The 6,187-nt window shown below is 25.1% G+C and overlaps 1 long non-coding RNA gene across 3 annotated transcripts in view; it reads right to left on the reverse strand.

The window, feature by feature from the left end:
- The window catches only part of LOC110282269 (uncharacterized), a 226,111-nt gene that overhangs the window by 1,415 nt on the left and 218,509 nt on the right, over positions 1–6,187 (reverse strand). For all 3 annotated transcript variants that reach the window (XR_011636566.1, XR_011636565.1, XR_011636564.1), the window contains exon 3: positions 3,009–3,075. This is a non-coding gene — a long non-coding RNA (uncharacterized lncRNA). The remainder of the gene's footprint in view (positions 1–3,008; positions 3,076–6,187) is intronic.

Below are 6,187 nucleotides of genomic sequence, written 5' to 3' on the forward strand. Positions count from 1 at the left end.
AATAAGATTTCGAATTATTTCCTCAAAGAATCTGTTTAATAATTTATGAAAGCATGCAATAATTTGTGAATATGTATATTAATTTATAAATCTATGTATGAATTATTGTTATTTAAAATTTGTATTTTTCTTTTCTTCATGCACTGTAATATTCACTGCTAAGTTTAGAAAAATGTGTTTGGATATTATTTTCCAGCTTTTGCTTTTTGTGATAGCTTTTTTTTTCAATAAAAAAATTTAGCTTAACTTTAAACTTGTTAATGAAAATGCATAAATTCTTAAATTATGGTATGGCATTTTATTATATCAAAGTTTTTTTTTTCCTTCAAATAATTACTTGTAGAAAAATAATAAAGTCAAATAATTAAAAAGTTTTTTTTTTTTTAATTTTTGCATCACTATGCTTTAACTATAAAAATTTGAATGTTTTTGTCTAAGACCTTAATATTTTCCCCCAGCTGGATACATTTCTATTCTTATTTTAATTGTAGAATTATTTGTGGAAATAATATTTTTTAGAATTGGTGAAAATAATATTTTCCTATTTTTACTGTGGTCCCTATCTCTCTTTTATTTTTTATATTTTAATGTTTCAATTGTTTTTCAAACATAGTTCTCCCCTTCACATGTTATTTTTAAGGCTGCATTGTATTTTCCTTGCATGTTGGTAGGTATTTTTATTTAAACAAGCATTGTAATTTTAAAACGATTGATTGTATTCCAATGTAATAAAATATTTTCCCTAGCTTTTGACTATAGAAATGTATCTTTAGCTTGTATTCACTGCAATATTTATGTCTCTGAATTTGCAATTCTTAATTCTAAACCATTCTCTGGCGTAATATCTTCATGATAGTTTAAAACTAGGTTTGAAATGGTTTATTTTATTTTAATCTTTTTAAGTTGTTGATTGTATGTTGCATGTCATGTCAGTATTGTCCATATTATATGTGTACTGTTTCAAAATTCATTTTTCTAAAATGTGGAATGTTTGCAATTATCATAAACATAACTGATANAATGATTTCAGCAGTAATTATTCATACCAAAGTATGCATGTATTTATTAAAATCTTCTAAGCTTTTTGATATATTTTATTTTTTTACCCATTGCGGTTTCATACCAGTTTGTGTTCAAGTGCGAGACGAAATAATATTTATAAATGTTTTTGCCGTTTTTATTAATAAGAATTCAAATTATTTCCTCAAAGAATCTGTTTAATAATTTATGAAAGCATGCAATAATTTGTGAATATGTATATTAATTTATAAATCTATGTATGAATTATTGTTATTTAAAATTTGTATTTTTCTTTTCTTCATGTACTGTAATATCACTTCATGTACTGTACATTTGTGGAAATAATACTTTTTAGAATTGGTGAAAATAACGTTTTCCTATTTTTACTGTGGTCCCTATCTATCTTTTATTTTTTATATTCGAAATTCTAATGTTTCAATTGTTTTTCAAACATAATTTTCCTCTTCACATGTTATTTTTAAGGCTACATTGTATTTTAAAACGATTGATTGTATTCCAATGTAATAAAATATTTTCCCTAGCTTTTGACTATAGAAATGTATCTTTAGCTTGTATTCACTGCAATATTTATGTCTCTGAATTTGCAATTCTTAACCATTCTCTTGCCGTAATATCTTCATGATAGTTTAAAACTAGGTTTGAAATGGTTTACATTATTTTAATTTTTTTAAGTTGTTGATTGTATGTTGCATGCTATGTCAGTATTGTCCATATTATATGTGTACTGTTTCAAAATTCATTTTTCTGAAATGTGGAATGTTTGCAATTATCGTAAACATAATTGATATTAAAGTGTATAAGTTAATACTTTTTAATTTTTACTTTTTTATTTGAGAAAGTTTAACATAAATGTTTAAGGATTTATTTTTAATGAGTAAGTTCTTATTTTTAGTTTTGAGTTTTTAAATTTGTATCTGTGCAATTTTTATAATTTTTCCTACAAAAATATATTAATAATAGTTGAAATGTAAAATTTCTCATTAATTGTTGTTATAATTCTTAGTTTTTCTTGTAATAAATAAATATTTATAGTTCAGTAAATAATTATTTAGTTCAGTAAATACTGAACTAGCTCCCTCCCTTTTTTATTTAAGTACTACTTTTCAAGATTTTGATTAAATTGTTAAGCAATACTTATTTATTATTTATTTACTTATTTTGTAAAAAGATTATTTTAAGTTGGTATAATTAAATTATCTTCAAAAACTATTAGTGTTTAAAAATTTGTATATTTAATCTTTTTCATTAAATTTGTATGTTTTTTTGTTTTCTGCTACCTGATTTTTTAGTTTTCACTTATATTCAAATTATTCATGATAAAATTTGACCTAAACTAAATTTTGAATTTTTTATTTTTTTTTTATTTTTATATGTTCTAGAAAAACTACATATTTTTCAAATTTTTTTTTACAGATTTTTTTTTTTATAAATCAATTTTTGTGTTTAATAATATTTTAAATCATTATAAAAATAAATAATTTATTTAGTTGTATGTTTGATAAACTCATATTCAAAAGTTTTCAATTGTTTAAAATTGTTTATTACTCTTTATAAAGAGTAATGTATTTTTCAATTGTTTTCATGTTTATAAAATTTTGAACTTATGAGTAAAATGGTATGAATTGTATATTCAAGAATAACTCTGCTTCTTTCATTTTGCAGTCTATTTGTATTGAATAACTGTTCTGAATGTAATTTCTAATGTATATTTGTGGTGCTTTTTCTTTGCCCTTTCTCTTTCAAAGCAGTTACATTAAAAATCTCTTATGAAATGTATGTGACAAAAATTCAAAAAGTGATGGTACTTTAATTGTATATAGCATATTTTAAGAGAATTTAACTGACTGGAAGTCAGCTCAATGTATATCATTATTGATAAGTTGTTAAATAAATTGTTTTCATAAAAGTTATGATCTTCTAATTGCTCAAAATTTATGAAAAATAATAGAATTTATATTTTTTCTTACCTCGTTACTCACAACTTTAGCTATATTAATCTTCAAAGGATTCTTTTTTATATGCTGGGAACTGTTGCTGTAATAAAAAAAGCAAGTAATATTAAAATAAAGATATGCAGGTGATAATACATAGAACTATTTCCACTAGATTTGAACTACTGTGTAAATTGTTGGCTTCAGGTGCATTTTCTCAAAGGCTGCCTTATCATTTGCTACCCCTTTTGATTTGAGCCTGAAAAAAAAAAACATTGCAGACTTCCTGTTTAAAAGTCTTACATTTATTTGACTCTTTCATGTGATTTTAAAAATGATAGATTCCAATAAAACGATTAAAATCCATAAAATCTAAGAATTTTTAAATGTTAAATTGTGGAATCGCTATTGATCTGAGTATTATTATTTATATTTTTAATGCTATAGTATCATAACGTTTTTCCATTGTATTAATTTGAAATTATTATGAATCACTGAGTACTTATAAAACTTTTTTTGCAAGCTGTTAGAATTAACTGTTGGAACAGCTGTTTTGAACAAAGTAATTGTAAAACTAAAAATAGCATGTTTTATTGTTCCATAGCGATAAAATTTTCTTTTATGTATTCTTCTAAAGTAGAGCAAATAATACTTTTTAGTTAGCTGTTTTTATATATAGTATGGTATATGCTCCAGAAAATGTTCTTAAATATTTATTTTTTTCGAAAAATGTTGTCCTGATTTTTTCTTTTGTGAGGAATAATATGTGAGGAAATAATATTAAAAAAGATTTGAAACAACAAATGTGAATTTGCCAATTAAAAAACGGAAAATAAAGGTGAAAAACAATTCTAGATAAATAAAGTGAGCCGTGAGTGAAACAGGAAACGCAAAGTAGCCAATGAAAAAATGGGAAATAAATAAAACTAGAACACCCGCAGTGGCCGCGAAAGGTAAAATAAGGCAGATTGCATGTCACATCTGGCGAGTCTTGAGAATGGTGTCTATTTTTTAGAGTTCAAAACATATTGACTTTTACCATTATAATTTTTGAAGAAAATTAATTTTTATGTTATAAAATGTGTCTTTCCACCTTGGATTCACGTTAATATGCACTTTAGATACTCTTTTATTTTGGTATTGATTTTAATTTCGTAAAATGATTTATTTTTCTCATAAAAAATTATATTAAAGATATATTTGTCGTATAGTAAGTATTGATTAAGTACTTTTGTAAGTCATACAATCACTATACTGTAGATATATATATATAGGTATATATATCATATTCACACGTAAAGTATTTAACCCTTCGAAAAAGCGGACATAATTTTTTAGGAATAAAGTATATAGATTTGCTGGTAATATATAAATATATATTTCTCTTACGTGGCATTATAAACTCTGTTATTTCTGTATCTATTGATAACACCATAGTTATTAATACATTTTGTTAGGTTGTCTTAAGTAATAATTTAAGTAGTGTTAAGAAATTAATTATACCTTAAGTATTTATTCGGAATAATTTTGCTTTTTTTTCATTAAAAAATTTAGTTACGAGGCAATTATTTAGATTTATTTTTGATCCTTTCTGAAATAGCTATAGAAGTTTTAAACTCAAACTGAATTTTGTTTTACCAATTATAGGTGACGAAGCTCTTACCCTTTTCGAGGAATAGCATTGCATAGATATTGTGGAAGTACTATTAGTAAAGTACGTAATGGAGTCTATTAAGGGAAGAGTTTGCTTTCGGCCGTGTCAACCTTCATGTATCAAAAGGTACCTATAAATAATAAATGTGAGTGTTGTATTTGAGGTATCTGCTTTAATGTGAGTGTTATATTCGAGGTATCTGCCTTATGGCACTTGCCTCTTCAACGGAGTTGTTTGCCATAGGCAACGAATGACTGATATCTAATTTGAAAGTGCAATATAATGAATTATTTACAAACAAACAAAAAAAATTATCCGATTAATATGAAATAATACTTTCAAGAACGAAGGCGAGAAAATCCGAGTAATATATAAAATAATATTTACCACGTCAAAAAAGAAGTATTTACAAGATGAAGATCGAATCTGTAATACTTCGGAATAGAAGTTAACCTGTCTTATATACTAGGGAACTAGTATTTAATAATCTTATTGGTGGATATATGCCACACTATTTTATCTTACGATGGAGATGTCCCGAGCTCATTCTCACGGTTGTTTCTATGATTTAATGACTGCCGAATAAATTTTAAATTATTACTAAAATTCACTACGCAAAAAACTCTGACTATATCGCCGACATCTCTTGAAAATAGTTGAAATTGAAAGCTAAATACTTTCACGCGGGCAATAGCTAGAGTGTAAAAAAAAACAACTTTTTTTTTACGTATTGTTTAAAACTAATTAGGATTGGAGAATAGTTGAAGAATTAGAATATTTAAATACAGTTGTGCAACTCATTTGACTTAGTTACCATTAAAGTTTGTGTGTTGTACCTGATAATTTTGAAAAGAAACCAAGCTTTTATTATAATTAATATAATTTTACATGACTCACTCTAATTTATCATTGACTAGTTATTTTCGTAGATTTTTTTTATATTAACGGTTTTTATTTAACGGACCGAGATAGGTACCAATTAAAAATTTAAGATAGAATTATTTGAAAAATTCGGAAATGTTTTTTTCACACAAGGAATTTTTGATGGTTGACATCAACCTGTGGTTCGGGTTGGCACACTAAATTTTGAATTTGAAAGACAATTAATAGTTAAAAACGGAAAGTTTAGATTACAACGGGTGAAGAATTTTCGTTAGAAGTACTCAGTTGAATAAGTTAAAAATAAACACGTGAAAGGAAAGGGGCAAGGTCTTATTTAAATTAAACATAGAGGCGTGTTACTGATCGACAGGGTTACTGTTTGATACGGTGTGATGTTACTAATCGATATGGATCCCTCGATATCTATGATAATCAATTAAAAATAAAATATATTCTAAGTGAAAGCGAATTTAATGAATATATAAGAGTATTATTTCAACACAACACTTGCATATAAAACATCCAATAAATTTTTCGATGTCTATTTTAACATTTTAATGAAAATAATATAATACAATATAGCTGATAATAATAATAATAAAATTATTCATATTTAAAACAATAAATTTAATACTTCAATTATGAATTTATCTACCAGCTCTCCCTCTCCCCCCCCCCC

This window comes from Parasteatoda tepidariorum, chromosome 4 (genome assembly GCF_043381705.1).
Source record: "Parasteatoda tepidariorum isolate YZ-2023 chromosome 4, CAS_Ptep_4.0, whole genome shotgun sequence".
Lineage (NCBI taxonomy): Eukaryota > Metazoa > Arthropoda > Arachnida > Araneae > Theridiidae > Parasteatoda > Parasteatoda tepidariorum.